The 17,278-nt window shown below is 32.8% G+C and overlaps 1 protein-coding gene across 7 annotated transcripts in view; it reads right to left on the bottom strand.

The window, feature by feature from the left end:
- The window catches only part of CCDC178 (coiled-coil domain containing 178), a 452,006-nt gene that overhangs the window by 1,713 nt on the left and 433,015 nt on the right, over positions 1-17,278 (bottom strand). The gene's annotated exons all lie outside the window — the stretch shown is intronic.

The following is a 17,278-nucleotide window of genomic DNA, read 5'->3' as shown; positions in this document are numbered from 1 at the left end:
TCAATGCCATCATGAACACACTTTCTAAATACAGACACAAAGGTTATACTTAAGCAGGTATAAAACATTCTTATGAAAACTAAGTGAATTTGAACTGATTATTCTACCTTAAATATATAGTAAGATATAGTGTGATATTTATATCTTGATAACACAAAGGATTTTATACTTATTTCCAAAAAGACATTTACAAAATATTTTTCTCTAAGAAGAGGAACAGAACTAAGAAAAGAACAGAGATTTTAAGTAAGAGATAAGGATGAAATATTGAATATTTATCTGAATAAAGCCTAAAAAATATCCTACTCTTAAAGGACCTCATGGCTGGATTCGGTCAAATTGTATGATAAAAATGTCCTATGAGAACAGTGAAAGGTGACAGAAACACTTGTTAGAAATGAGACTATCACAGATATACAGAATATTGAAGCAGTCAATGGGCTAAAATATAGCTGTCTTTTTTATCGTGAAACATGGTCATGTTTTACAATTAGTAAAAATCTGTCTTGATTATGGAGAGAGCACCAGGGAATGATGATGGTGGCTGAAACTTGATCTTTGAAGTAAAAGACAGGACATAGGAAAAATTTGTACATAATTTCATTTTGTAACCAGCATTGATAACTCGCATGAGTCGAGGGGCAAATAAAAGCATGGTGAATGTGTTTACTATCCATGCTTTCCTACTTCAGACACTTGTCGGTAATCAAACTTCAGCTCCTGTATACCTGAGATGTGTGGGTCTGTATATGGAAACAGATATTGTATTGTAATTCAATAGATAGCCAAATGGAGAAACAATGAATCTAAATCTTAATTTTGTATGATCGATCTAACTAGTCTAAGTCTTGCTTTAATAAATAGCTAATTACAATTGATATGTGATTTGCATAATAAAATGCCAGTCTGCATTCTGTTAATCTTAAATTAGCATATAATTACATTCCTGATGTGTAGGAGTGTTTCTAAGGTGCTCAAATAGCCCATTTGCTTAAGATGGTAAATGTTTCTTTCATATTGTGTTTTCAGTATTGATTAGGGAAATAAAAATTCTTCCATGATGAAGATCAAATCCAATGTTAAACCAACCCCATATCAATTATTAAGAAGAGGGCCAATTTTGAGGTAAAATTTAAAATAAGATTTATATTTCTGTGAGTGTATAAAGTTTTGTATATGGTCACATTTTCAAAGTTTCATTTTTATCTTTTCTTTTACATCTTGCAAACTTCATAATGCAGATATTATATCTAGTAATATTATTTGTTGATTGATATTAGAGGGAAGGATTTTTTTTCTTCTTAAATTAGGATCTTATTTGTATATTAGTAAGAGTTGCTATGATGAGCTATTTTAAATAATCCATTAAAATGTAAATAGGATTGTAAAAAAAAATCCAGGTTATCCCCACTTAAACATTGATCAGAATGAAGTCAGAATAAACTTCTTTTCTAAAACCCTTTGAATTTGCTTTATGTAGAAAATGGTTTCTGGAGTGTCCTTAGTTACTTGGATGCTGTGGGTAGTAGTAGAAGGCAGTGGAACTTCTTAGCACCATCTAAAGTGGTAGATGATAATATGGGTTAGAGGAACAGGGAATGATATTTGACGGGACAATGAAGTACATCTCTCTCAGATCAAATAGAACTTTTTCAGTTTAATGATTTCTTTTGTACCCTAAAAGACACTTAAAAAGTTGCTTTAGAACTCACAGTCCCAAGGACAAGACAGAACTTAACTCTGCAGATCTGTAATGTGACATGCAATTAATGCTCTATGAGCCGTTTGCCAGAAAAGAGTTCAGTGGTCATCAGTTAAAATACTGTGATGATAATTTCAATTACTAGCTAATTTCTAGATTTGAGAATATACTTTATTTTTAAAGTATGATTACACTCCTTTCTGAGTCCTCACATGAACTGAGAGTGAAAACCTTTGGCACTTGGTTCTTCAATAAGAGCCTTTTCACTGTAGGGAAACAATAAAAGTAGGTAACTGTTGAACAGGAAAACATGATTTTTCAGGAGTATTGTTTGGAAAGATAAGCCCATTTTTAAAGGGGATATAGTGGCAAATTAGTAAATAGCTCTCCTAATAATTTATTAGAGGTGGGCACCTGGGTGGCTCAGTGGGTTAAAGCCTTTGTCTTCAGCTCAGGTCATGATCCCAGGGTCTTGGGATTGAGCCCTGCATTGGGCTCCCTGCTCAGCAGGGAGCCTGCTTCTTCCTCTCTCTCTGCCTGCCTCTCTGCCTACTTGTGATCTCTCTCTGTCAAATAAATAAATAAAATCTTTTAAAAAATAATTTATTAGAGGCTTTATTACATTTCATCAAGAAGGAATCACTGAGGTCACTTTTTAAATGAAGCAGTCAAGTTGGCTTTCAAAGAAATCCAACACAAATAAATCTAAAGGCATGCTATTTCATCTCCTTGATCCTTCCGACTAGAGTCTCACCAGCCTGCCTTGAACAGCAATGTGGTGGGCAGGACAGATGTACAGGTAGATCTACATGTACATGTACATGTAGAGGTACAGAAAGTTATGTCAAGCTATGAGACTTGCTACAATGTAAGGATGCATTATATTGTGTCAGCTTAGTTTCTTAATTGTATGTTTTTGTTCTGCCTGGTGTGATCACATTGATAATGAATTTACCCTAGAAAAAAGACAAACTTCCTAAAAGTAAGGACTGATTAACTTCTCTCCAAGAAACTAGTACAGTGACCTGAATATATGTCCTTAATAAATTTTTACTGGTGGTGATAAGAGTTAATCCATATGAGGGGTGCCTAGGTGGCTCAGTCAGTTGAGTGCGGGACTCTTGATTTTGGCTGAGGTCATGCTCTCAGGGTCCTGAGATCGAGCCCCAAGTTAGGCTCCACTGTCAATGTGGAGTCTGCTTAGGATTCTCCCTCTTCCTCTGCCCTACCCACACTTGCATGCTCAAGCCTGCAAGTGCTTCCTTTCTCTCTCTAAAATAAATAAACAAAATCTTAAAAGAAAAAATTAATTCATTTGAAACAGGAAGTTTCGTGTTTCAATTTCTATTTCACCCAGCTGGGTGCAGAGAAAATGGGGGATACTCAGGGATCAGTTCGGTAGCTATGGTGATATTTTCTCCTAATGTAGTAAATACCTGGGTTTGAAGTTCACACGGTTTGAAAAGTCCTGGAGTTTTCTAAGAGTAAGTTGTTGGCATATTCAGTGAGAACACAAAGAACAGAATGATATGCCAGAGATTTTCCCTCCCACATTTACTTCTTTTTGAATATGTTGTCCTGGGATTCCCTTTAGAACTAGCTAAGATGAGAAGCAGACGCAGAGCTTGACAAACATACCCCTTCCAGATCAATCTTCACAGCTCTCTAAGTGAGGTGTAATCACTGTAAATCTTTTTTTGCAGTTGATTTATATTGTAATTAAGGCAGAGAAGAAGCACATACAAGGCCAAAAGTGGAAAAGTAGCACACATTTTTCATGGAAAGTTTTTCCCTCATAAGTCAGAGCACAAGAGAGTATTAGAAAAAAAAAAAATTACAAGGAACTAGTCACGCTCACTGACATGATATGGGGGGATGCTAAGTCATCTGTGTTTTCTGTTTAAATGTATATATTTCAGTTGATTAAAAAAGCACATGGTGAATTGATCTTGCAGCTTATAAAAGCAATATTTCAGCTTCGGTGTTTTTTATTCTTTTTTTTAATCAAATTATCTCCCAAAGCATTTTGACTGAAGTTTATTAACAAGGCAATGCAGCTATTAATGCTCTGCAGTGCACTCTTGCAAAGTGAAGTAAGAGACATGACTTTTCCTATGCATACTGATCATACCTTCTGAAGGTCTAAAAGAACTAAAGATTGCATAGCTGAGTGGTTTTGAAGAAAGAAAATTGTTACTTTGTCTTTTTTTATGCAATGTTATTAGATTTTTGGCGGGGGAGCATTCATAAGAAACATTATATTGCTAGATTTTAACTGGTATTTCAAATATTATCAGATTTCCCAAAAAGTAAGTTAGAAATTCAGAGAGACCAAAGCAGCTACAGGCCTTTATGCTGGAAGACAGGAGACTGGGAAGAACCAGAAACCTTATTAGGTGGATAACTAGGCAGCCTTTCAGAAAATGTGGTGTAATGTAATTTATATTTACCAGGAAAACAGTTCTATCTTTGGCAACACATCAAATGATAAAGAGAAAGTGATACTTTAATTTTGCGTTTAACACAGTAATTTAAAAAGAGGATGACTAACCCTAAACCAATATATTCTGAGGGAGGAAAATTTTTCAAGGGTCTTCTAGCCATTAGTAAAATAAAAAGATGAATGATCAAGTTCTGTGATCTTGCTAGACTTCTTACAAACAAACAAACAAAACTGTGGGTAATAGTAGGCCCTGTTTTTCTTTTCAGGAAACAAAGGCTTGCCTACCTAGAATTCAGCATGGGAAGTAACCTCTCCCCAAATTATTCCTGTAAATAAAATTGGATCCTCCTTCACTTTTTTTTCTGTTCCCATATTTATTGCTAATTTAATTAGCATAAATTTAATCCTGTGTGCTTTCCTTCTCAGAGGACAATGTTTCTTCTGCCAAAAACCAAAATGTTCTGTGGTCAAAAATCTGGTAACCCTTGAATATTCTACCCCACTCTTCCAAGAGTTATCAAGCACAATAGCGTATTAAATAGTCTCAGATATGCTGACATTAAAAAAAAAGAAGAAAACTGGCTTAGTGTTTTAATATCCAGCATTTCAGAAATGTATTGTCCACTTATCTTTCACCTGGTAGCACCTCTTAAAATCCCAAAGGATGTACTGTGGAGAAACTGTCTTGGTGGGAAGAAAATAAATAAGTTAAATTGAAACTTGTTGCTTAAATTTCAACCTTTCCATGGACAGTGTAAATTACCTTTCTCTTTCATTTATTCACTGAACAAACTCTCATTTTCATTTATGTTTAAGGCATTTCCTTTTGGTACCATGGCAGATACTGTGGTCAGAAGTGGAAAAGTAGTACACTACCACGCTCTTCTCACTGCCCCTCTGATCTCTGAAGTTGGAGCCAAAATACAGTTTGGCCTCAAGGAATGTGGACGTAACAGTTTATCACGACATGTAATGTGATATGGCCACAGATGAGCCGTGGTTGTCAGGAGGGAAATGCTACTTCTAGTTATGGATTCAGTGATAGCTCACAAATGAGATGCCTTGTAGACTAGACCTAGAAAGATGAACCAGGAGACAGAAAAACATAGGATCTACTCAGGGACCACTGAATAAACAAACCCGTGTTTCTGGGGTACTAGATAAAACTAAAAGGATAAATTCGACCTGTATTACCGAAGGTCTTGAACAGTACAGTTAATCATTCATTTCATTCATCGTTCTGGACTCTGAATTTGTTTTGATTGTTCTAAAAATCTAATCTACACAAATGAAAGAGACTTGGGATTGCCGTATATGCTCCAAAGGGTATGCTGAGGGTTCTAGAGATGATTCCAAAGCTGTTAGCACTAATGAGACCTCACAGTGATTGGTAAATGGTTTGCTTATAATGTATAAAATGTTTAATGGTCATGTTACTTAAAAATTTCATGAGTTTTCTGATGTATACCATTTGTGAATATGAGCAAAGTCCCAAAGTTTGAAACTTTGGCAATTAGTCTAATTAATTTTAGATTGCTGACTAGATAAAGTTTGACTTGGAAAACAGGCTTATTGTGAACCAATTTAGCACTGTATTTTAATTTTGTTTCATAAGAATACTTACAGTTTCCTTTACATTGTATTTGAATTTCAATAATTTTTAAACCAATGTATTTCAGCTGAATATGAACTTCTGCTTCAGTAAAAACATGATTTGGAATCCATGCGGCATAAAATCATGAAGCATTTCAGAAGCCCAACCAAATGACTGTTTGCCAGGAAATGACCTAAATGCGAAGGATCATGAATTTTAGAATTTTTACAAACTTAGATTTCTGTGTAGCCGATCCTGTAGTTTTGATACATCTGTCTATTGTTTTTACCATGGTGGTGCAGAGACATAACTGGTTATTCTACATTTTTGACTTGACATCATACAGTGTGGGATGTTAAGGGCAAAAATGCTTAGGTTTCCTAGATGTTAGTTTAGTTGGGTTTGATTTTAAATGAGCTCTAAATATTCCCTTGGTTTTGTTATTCTTTTATACAGACTAAGCTTAAATTATCTTGCTCTTGTTTTATTTAAAAAGCTTTAGGAAAACTATCTCTTGTGCATAAAAGTAGCTTCGTTCTGTACCATTATGAACTCTCTCTCGTTATGTTAGACTTGATGATTAGAGTATCAACAAAATATCCTGATATTGTGCACCACCTTGTTGTTTACACCGTTAGAAATCTCAGGTAATCTATTGCCAGTGATCCTTTTGTGCTCTGAGTGACTTCCTTATCAGAGCTCTCAAAGAATCCTGTGGAAAGCGAGCATGACACTGATGTGCTAACCTTGCAGGGGGATAGGTTTGGCTCCAAATGAGTTACAGTCTCTAGAATTAGCCCTAAAGCCCCCACCCCCCAAAAAAAATCCTTTGTGAATTTGGAATTTGCTATTTCAGCAAGACTAAAATAAGATATCCTTTTACATACACCATCTTTTTTTGAAATTCTCTTCACTGTAATTGCTTTCCAATGAATACTGAGGGAAAACACTATTTGAAAAATATTAATTCAAGATATTAGGACTAAAAATATGAAGACTATGAATGGATGATGCATTTATATAGAAAATACAATAGATGCTGAATTTGCTTTGTTTCAGCTTTACTGAGGTGTAATCGACAATACTGTCATATGTATAATTAAGTATTACAATGTAATGATTTCATATATGTATATATTGTGAAAGGATTCCCACAATAGAATTAATACAAACATTACCTTACAAATTTATCCTTTTGGGGGGGGTTAAAAACACTTATATTCTACTTTCTAGCAAATTTCAGTTATGCAATGCAATGTTATCAAATATAGTCACTATGTTTTGCATTAAATCCTCAGACCTTATTCATCTTATAGCTGAAAGCCTGTGCCCTTTTATGAACTTCTCCCATTTCCCCCAACCATACCTGCAGCCACTGGCAAGCACTATGATCTCCATTTTTAAATTTTGTCTTTGATTCTACATATAGATGATACCATGCAGTATTTTTCTTTCTCTGTCTGGCTTATTTCACTCAGCACAATGCTTTCCTTTGTTGTTACAAATGGCAGGATTTCCCTCTTTTTGAAGAATGAATAATATTCCATTCCATATGTGTACTGCATTTTCTTTATCTATTCATCTGTTAGTGAACACTTAGGTCGTTTGCATACTTTGGCAATCGTGAATAAACCTATGATGAACATGGGAATACAGATATCTCTGTGAAATAATTATTTCATTTCCTTTGGATATAAACCCAGAAGTAGGATTGGTGGGTCATATAGGAGTTCTACTTTTAAATTCTTGAGGAACCTCCATACTGTTTTCCGTAATGGCTGTGCCAGCTTACATTCTCATCAACACTGTATAAGGATTCTCTTCTCTACACCGTCCTCAGCATTTATCTCTTATCTTTGATGATTGATATCCTAAGAGGTGTGAAGTGATATATTGTGATTTTGATTTGCTTTTCCCTAATAATTAGTGATATTGAGCACATTTTCATGTACCTGTTGGATAACTGTATTGGAAAAATATCTATTCGGGTCCTTTGGCCATTTTTTAATTGGGTTATTTGCTTGTTTCTTGCGATTGGGTCAATACAAGTGCTTTGTGTATTTTGGATATTAACTCCTTATTGGATATGTGTGGTTTGCAAATATTTTCTCCCATCCTATAGTCTGCCTTTTAATTTTGTTGATGGTTTCCTTTTCTGGGCAGAAGCTTTTTAATTTGGTGTAGTCCCATTTGCTTGTTTTTGCTTTTGAGGTAAAATTTAAAAAAAATTATTGCTATGACTAATGTTAAGGAGCTCATCCCTTGTGTTTTCTTCTAGGAATTTTATGGTTTCTAGTCTTACATTCAAGTGTTGTTCCATTTGGAGATTTTCCTTTTTGTGTGTGTGTGATGTAAGATAGGAGTCCAGCTTCATTCTTTCACATGTGGTTTTCCAACACTACTGAAGAAATTATCTTTTCCCATTGTATATTCTTGGTTCTTTTGTCAAAATTTAATTAACCATATATACATGAGTGTATCTCTGGGCTCTTAATTCTGTTCCATTGATCTATGGGTCTGTTTTTATACCATACTCTTTTGATATTTTTGTAACATAGTTTGAAATCAGAAATATGCTGGTTCTAGTTTTATTCTCCTTTTATAGGTTGCTTTGGCTGTTCGTGGCCTTTTGTAGTTCTATTTGCATTTTAGGATACTTTTTTTCTATTTCTGTGAAAAGTGAAATTGGAATTTTTACAAAAATTAGATCACTGCATTAGATCATTTTGGGTAGTATGGGTAATTAAACAAGAGTAACTCTTCAAATCAATGAACATGAAATATCTTTCTTGTGTCTTCTTTAATTTCTTTCATCAATGTTTGTAATTCTCAGTATACAGATCTCTGGTCCTTGGAAAATTTATTTCTAAGTATTTTATTCTTTTTGGTGCTATTATTATAAATAGGATTTTCTTATTTTCTCTTTTTGATAGTTCATTGTTAGTGTATAGAAACACAACTGGTTTTTGTGTATTGATTCTGTATCCTGCAACTTTACTTAATTTGTTTTAGGTCTCAAGAATTTTTTTTTGGTGGATTCTTTAGGAGTTTCTATATATAAGATCATATCATCTGCAAACATAGAAAGTATTACTTCTTCCTTTCTGATTTTGATGCCTTTTATCTCTTTAGATCTTCCAGCACTATGTTGAATAAAAGTAGTGAGAATGGGCATCATTATCTTGTTCCTGATGGTAAGGGAAAAGTTTTCAGCTTTTCACTATTGAGTATGACATTGGCTGTGAGCTTGAAATATATGCCCTTTATTGTATTAAAGTACATTTGATCTATACCTAACTTGTTGAGTGTTTTTTTTTTAAATCATAAAAGGGTATTGAATTTTGTCTTATGCTTTTTCTGCACCTATTGAGACAACAATATGATTTTTATCTTTCTTTTTGTTAACGTGGTACATTATGTTTGTGGATTAGTGTGTTTTGAACCATGCTTACATCTCAGGAATAAATCCCACTTGATTATGGTGGATGATCCTTTTTAATGCAGTGTTGAATTCAGTTTACTAACATTTTGTTGAGAATTTTGTATCTACGTTCATCACTGGTATTGACCTGCGTTTTTTTTTTTTTCTTGTTCTGTCCATACCTGGCTTTGGTATCAGGGTAATGGTGGCCTCGGACCTTAAGTTTGGAAGCACCATTTCCACTTCAATTTTTTGTAAGAGTTTGAGAAGGATTGTTACAAACCTTTCTTTAAATGTTTGGTGGGAGTCACCTAAAGTCATCTGGTCCTGGATTTCTCTTTGTTGGGAGACTTTTTATTACTGCTTCATTCTCCTTACTAGTAATTGGTCAGTAATTTTCTATTTTTTTATGATCAGTTTTGGTGAGTTGTGTTTCTAGAATTTATCCATTTTTTGTGGGTTACCGAATTTATTGGCATATAATCATTCATAGTAGATTTCTATGATCCTTTGTATATCTGCGGTGTTTGTTGTAATATATCCTTTTTCATTTTTTAATTTTGCATCCTCTCTTTTTTTTTCTTGGTAAGCCTAGCAAAAGAGCTGTCTTGTTTATATTTTCAAAATAAAATAGCTTAGTTTCATTCATCTTTTCTATTGTCTTTCTAGTCTCCATTTCATTTATTTCTTCTCTTATCTTTGTTTATTTCTACTAACATTAGACTTGGTTTATTCTCTTCCTAGTTCCTTAAGGCATAAAGTTACATTCAAGATCTTTCTTTTTTCTTACTGTAGGCATTTATTGCTATAAACTTCCTTCTTAGAACTGCTTTTGTTTCTCCCATTAGTTTTGGTATGTGTGTTTTTCTTTTCATCTGTCTCAAGGTATTTTATCTGATATCCTTTCCAATTTCCTCTTCAACCCATTGATTGTTTAGGGATGTTATTTAATTTCTATATATTTAGGAATAATTTAGTTTTCCTTTTATAGTTGATTTCTGGTTTCATATCATGCGGTTGGAAAAAATGCTTGCTATGATTTTGATCTTAAATTTTTTTAGACTTTTCTGTGGCCTCATATATAACATATTCTGTAGAATATTCCTTTTGTGCACTTGAGAAGAATGTTTATTCTGCTGTCATTGGATGGAATGTTCTATCTATGTTTGTCAGGTCCATCTGGTGTAATGCATATTTTAAGTCCAATGTTTCCTTATTGATTTTCTGTCTGGAGAATCTACCAATTTGCTCTTTTCCAGAAATGTTTCTGTATACTAATCCTTAAATTATTTATGGACTACATGCTCTTTGAGGGTATAAATTTTATCTGTTCATCTTTACATCTTAGAACCTGGCCCACTGCTTGGCCTGTTATAGGTAGTACATACTTGTTGAATTGAGTTATGATTGTTACTAACAAATATAACAGATTTTTGAATCTTGGTTTTTTGATCACTAGTGTCTTTCTTAAAACTGCCTATTATAATGTGTCCATGGGAAGGAAAAGGAGGAGGATATTGTTTAGGGTAAGTCCTTAGAGGTGAAGAGTACATGAAAAGCCCATGATCTGGACCAAGAAAAAGACAACATGAGGAGGTAAGGAGACTGATGCCCTCTAGGTTGTCATCCTCTCAAAGGGAGTAAATAGTTGAAATAACCAGGTGGAGTAACATATGAAAAATGTTATTCTTCTTTGAGTGTAACCTAGTGGAGTCAGAAAGAAAAAGGTCTGTATAGAGCTACATAAACCGGTATCATAATAATAAGGTAGACATGATCAGGTATTGCTAGGTCTGGGTAAATACCTAGGCATATAACAGCCAGATGCTATGGTAGTCATATGTTTAATTCTTTAAAAGATTGACAAAATATTTTCTAAAGTGGTTGAACCATTTTACATTTCCACCAGCAGTATGAGAATTCTAGTTTCTCACAACCCCCATCAGCATATACCATGATCAACTTGAAAACAGTAGCCATCTTGTTGTGGCTTCGCCTTTCATAAATAACTGATGCTATCTAACACCTTTTCATCTGCTTATTTACCATTTGCATATCTTTTTAGGTACATTGTGCTTTCAAATATTATTCTAATTTTTTGTTGGGATATTTATTTATCTAACACAGAGTTTGGAGATTTTTTCAATGTGTATTGTGGGTACAATTTATTAAATACATACTTTACAAACATTTTCTTCTTGTATGTGGCTTGCATTTTGATTTTCTTAATACTGTCTTTAGAAGAGCAGAAGTTTTACATTTTAAAGAAGTCCAATCTATCTTTTTTTTCTTGTGCATTTGGTGTTGTGTCTAAGAAATATTTGTCCATTCCAATGTCTCAAAGATTTCCTTCCTATGCTTTCTTCTAGAAGTTTTGCGATTTGAGATTCTACATTTAGATTTATGATACATTTGCATTAATTTCTGCATATGGTCCAAGGTAAAGGTCAAATTTCATTTATCTGAATATACATACTATGTTGAATTGTCTTAGTAACTTTGTAAAAAAAAAAAAAGTTGCCAGTAAATGTGGGTCTATTTCTATACTCCTTGTTCAGTTCCATTGATTTATTGATATATGTTTGATCCAATGCCACCTTATTTCGATTACTATATCTTTGCAATGAATCTTGACCTCAGATATTATAAAATCTTTAATTGTATTCTTCCTTTACAAAGTTGTTTTAGCTGTCTATTTCCTTTGCATTTTTTTGTGGATTATAAAATATGCTTGTTAATTGCTTTCAAATGATTGGCATTGTGTGGAATCTTTAAATCAATTGGGTAAAAATGATATCTTAACAATATTGAATCTTCTGATCCAAAAACAAGGCACATCATTTTCTTTATTGGACTTCCTTAATTTCTTTAAGCAATGTTTTGTAGTTTACCCGATACAGGTTTTGCACTAACTTATTTCATATTTTTATGATATTGTATGGGCATTTTTTTCCTTAACTTCAATATACAATAATTGCTAGTATATAGAAATATTTCTTATACTAGCTTTGTATTATGCAAACTTGCTAAGTTTATTTTTTAACATCTTTGTTGATTTAATTGGATTTTCTAAACAGATGATAATGTTTTGTGCCAATGAAGACCATTTTACTTCTTTTCCAATCTGTATCTCTTTTTTCTTTCATTATTACTTTGGCTAGAACCTCTAAGACAATGTTGAATATGTCTTCAAGTGAGTTACTTCACATGTAATATAAATTCATAGATTAATATGTTTCTTCTCTCTTGGTTTTCATGCTAATGTAGTCATACATTTCCACTTACAGATATCTATAAACTATGTACTATATTGCTATACATTGTTTGCTTAAACAGTCACTTGTCATTTACAAATGTTTTGAAAAAATATGAAAAAAATCTCATATGTTCCCTCAGGTAGTTACCATTTCTGGAAGTGTTCCTTTGAGTAGTTTCTGATTTTCATCTGGTGTCTTTTTTCCTCTGCATAAAGAACTTCCTTTAACATCTCTTATAGTGCAAGTCTGCTGGTAATGATTTTTTTCAACTTCTATCTATCTGAAAAAGTATTTACTTTGGACTCTTAAAAGACATAACTGTGTATAAAATTCATTTCACCTGTGTTATCCTGTGCCTCACCTTTTTGGCTTCCCTAAGCCAATTACTTTAAATATATTACTCCACTGTCTTTTGATTTCAATCTTTTGTCAACCTTCGTTTTGTACCTTTGTATGTAACACGTTTTTTCAGTGTCTGGCTGGTTTTAAAATTTTCTCTTTATCACCGGTTTTGTGCAGTTTGATTATGATATTTGTTGGTGTAGTTTTTTATACTTCATGAGGTTGTAGTCTGTTGAAATTTTTTACTTTTTTTTACAGTTTCCATTAAATTTGGAAAAAAAATCAGCCATAATTTCTTTGAATATTTTTTTCTGTTCTCCTCTCTTTCCCCTGTCCTTTAGGGAATTACATGTTACATATATTTGGCTGTTTGAAGACATCTCATACCTTACTGAAACTCTTTTCATTTCAAAAATTATTTTTCTTTGTCTTTCATTTTGGATAGTTTGTATTTCTTAGAATTAACATTCACTAATCTTTTTTTTATGAAATAGCAAATCTGTCATTAATAGTATCCTATGTATTTTGCATCTCAGGCACTTTAGTTTTTCTATATTTCTATTTTGTGTCCTTCAATGCCTCTACATAATTTATTAACATATGGAAAACATTTATAATAATTGGTTAATGTACTTGTCTGCTCATTCTAACCTCTGTGGCAGTTCCATGTCAGTTTCAACTGGTTGATTTTTCTCATTATTGGTTTGTATTTTTCTGCTTTTTTGTATGCCTTGTGATGTTTTATTGGTTGTCATACATTTTGAATTTTACCTTCTTTGGTGCTTGATATTTTTACACTCCTATAAATAGTCTTGAGATTTGTTCAGAGTTACAGTTAAGTTAGTTGGAAACCCGTCTGATCTTTTGAATATTACTTTCAAGATCTGTTAGGTAGAGACAGAGCTATGTTGGTCTATAGTTAATTAATCCCCTATCAAGACGAGACTTTTCTGAGACTACAAATTGTGAGGGTTTTCGTTCTGTTTTGAAGGAACATGCCTTGTGTAACAACCAGATACTATTTTAACTTTCCTTGGGCTAAGGTAGTTTTCTTATAAGCATATATTGCTCAACTACTTATTTAAGGAGGAATCTTCAGCAAATTTCTAGGGTTCTCTGCAGAATACTCTCTCCTGTGTACTGTAGTTGCCTTGATCTTCTTAAACTCTGAGCTCCATCCACTCAACTCTTGGCGTCTACAGAATTCCCCTCTATTTATTTCCCCCACTATCAGCTTATATAATGGTCTATAAATTCTCTCAGGGTAGTAAGCTGAAACAATTTAGAGGTTTTGTCTTGTTTGTCTCATCTCTTTCTGAATCACTATCCTTGATTTGTCAAATGCATTGAAAACTGTTGTTCCATATATTTTGTTTGGCATTTGGCTGTTTTAGGTAAAAGGGTAAATATGACCCCTGCAACTTTATTTTGGCTGAAAGTATCATTTGATTTCATGCATTTTTGATAATTTCTTCTGGTTTCCAACAGTAAACAATTACCCCAAGAAACTGGGTGATGTGAATTTGTGTGACTCCCTTGTGGGATCCCCTTACAACCTTGACTGGTAGAGTTTAGAAATGTGATCAATTTAATAGGCAAGGTTAAAGCTAAGTAAAATTTTCTATTAGTAATTCTAGGAAAATTTTGGATATATACCACTTTAATGGAAGGACATTAATGAAGAAAATTTAATTTATAATACTGAAACATATTTGTGGTTAATGCAGATTTTTAGACTTGTGTTCCTGATACCTATTCCTATGGTATAATTGAATACCTTCCCCATAATGTCAACTACCAGTAATGTCCTTATGAGTCCTAAAATATTCTTTTTAGCCCAAGGGTCTTCCTGAGCTCAAGACTCATCACCTTACTACACATGTCTCTAGAATCTATCTCCCTTATCTAAATGAGCCTCAGTTCTCTTTAATTTCAAACTTGAAATCAATCTCAGCTAACATCCTTCTTTTCCTTCTGATTATCATGATATTCTTATACCTTTATGGATTTATACATGCTTTTACATTCAATTAGGATAATTTTTCTATTGTTGGTTCCCTACAAAATTCTTCCTTGTTCCCAGCTGTCCAATTTTCGTGTATACATTGGTTTAATTTATCATAAATAGTTTCATGCCTTTCTCAAAACTATGAATTCCTGGTGTGCTAATGCCCCCATTATCCTCTCTGGCTATAATATACTACTTGGGGGTCATTTCACCTTACTGAGTGTTATCCTGTGCTTTACCTTGTCAACTTGGCTACAGAATTTATCTCTTTTCCTTAATTTTCACAATAAAGATAAAACTGAAGATTTTATGTATGGTAGCAGAGATTACCAGGGGTTTAGAGAAGGTGGGTGGTGGTGGATTATATCATTACAATACAGAATACTAATTGAATATCTTTGTTCCTGATTATACCTTAGTTTTTTCTGTCAACCTGACCTCTGGCCTTCCATCATACCAGCCCTTGAGTAATTCTTCACTATTCCTTTCACTCAAGAATTAAATGACAAATTATCAGAGTTTTGCTTATTGTTTTATCTTCTTTCACACCCTACCTCAACTTGCCTATCAAGATGTTTTTCTAATAGTTTAGCTATTGTTGATAATGCTGCTACAAACATTGGGGTGTGTGTACTCCTCTGAATCTGTATTTTTGCATCCTTTGGTTAAATACTTAGTAGTGCAATTGCTGGATCATAGGGTAGTTCTATTTTTAACTTTTGAGGAACCTGCATACTGTTCTCAAGAGTGGTTGCACCAGTTTGCATTCCCACCAACAGTGTAAGAGGGTTCCCCTTTCTCCACATCCTTGCCAACACCTGTTGTTTCTTGTGTTCTTTCTTTTAGCCATTCAGACAGGTGTGAAGTGGTATCTCATTATGATTTTGATTTGTATTTCCCTGATGATGAGTGATGTTGAGTATCTTTTCATGGGTCTGTTAGCTTTCTGAAGGTCTTCTTTGGAAAAATGTCTGTCCATATTTTCTGCCCATTTCTTAACTGGATTATTGTTTTTTGGGTGTTGAGCTTGATAAGTTCTTTATAGATTTTTGGGTACTAACCCTTTATCAGATATATCTAACAAAAATGTTTTTCTAAAAAAAAATTAATTTTCTGGTTAGAGAAATTTGGTACTAATATGCTAATTTTTCCTCTGCTCGAATTCTGAATATGAGAAAGGAGAAATGTATACTTAAAATCATTAAAATTTGTAAGTTATTGTTGATATTGTGATGAAAATATATGATACATTATTCATTATCAAAAGAGGGTGAGGGAAATCAAAAGTACTTGAATATAACTGAATTTTACAGCTGAAAATAATTTATTTAATTTATTTGTAACTTTTGTCTTAGAAAACTGTTTTCTTGAAAAGGCAAGGTAAGTCTATGTTTATATATGAATAAAAGACAACACCAGAATTGATAAAAATCAGAGACATTGATAAACACAAAAATATAATTGAGTTTAATGGTTTTGTGACTTGATTCCTTGAAAAGTAAAAACAAAATGAAAATACAACTAAAATGTAACTGCAATATGATGAATAAGGCCAGGATTCATTGGTTATTTAAAATATATAATGGTTCCACTATAATAAAGTAGAAAAATTGTTATATGGTGTAAGATATTTGAAAAAATATGAAAGTTCTCTTAATTATGGAATACTTCATGGGTTTCATACACACTAGAAAGAAAACTGCTGCCACTTTTCACAAGATTACAAAATTTAGCTGCAGGAAATCAGAGCTGATTTTAATAAAATAAGTATGTAACATATTTTGTAACATATTTTATAACATAAGAAGAAATTTAAGAGTTGTTACAAAATTTACAGGAAAATAACTGAAGATCTTAGGTACGTACATATTATTTGCATAATTTGGATTTAGTGATATTTAAGTTCTTGTATAAGTAAAAGAACTAGAGAAAGCACTCAATCTTATCAAATCTTTAAATAAAACTTCAAAGTTGCATGAAGAATATCTTGCAAATTAAAAATAGACTGAGGTTCCATGATCAGAGTTCATACAAATAATTGAATTTACATGTACTAGTAACTATTAATAAATAGATTTCTTAGTTTAAACTTCATCTCTTTGAGATTATTTACAAATATAATAAAACTTATTTTAGAAGTATTATTTAAAATAATTTATATTTTAAAGTTAGCTCATACAGTGTTATTTGTGATAAACAAAACTTACTAAATGTATTAAAATAATCTGTTATGGGAATAAAAATGCTCTGCTCTATGGCAAGTGTCTGAAAATATAATATTTTGAATTGTACCAGAATATAATGGTTCCTCAGTTCTGAAAGATGTACAGATAGTGTACCTAAAAGCAGCTCTTAATAAAATGATTTACTGTTCTTTATTGTTTTTAATGCTAATTTTTGTTTTAGCACCTTTGTAAAACAAGCACATTCTTTTTCTTGTATAGATTTTTGTTGCTTTTACTGTGGTACAGTTATGTTTCTAAGACCTACAGCTTTATTCATTTTATCAGA

This window comes from Mustela erminea, chromosome 13 (genome assembly GCF_009829155.1).
Source record: "Mustela erminea isolate mMusErm1 chromosome 13, mMusErm1.Pri, whole genome shotgun sequence".
Lineage (NCBI taxonomy): Eukaryota > Metazoa > Chordata > Mammalia > Carnivora > Mustelidae > Mustela > Mustela erminea.
Note: the sequence above shows the minus strand (reverse complement) of the source record. Positions and strands in the feature narration are given on the sequence as shown.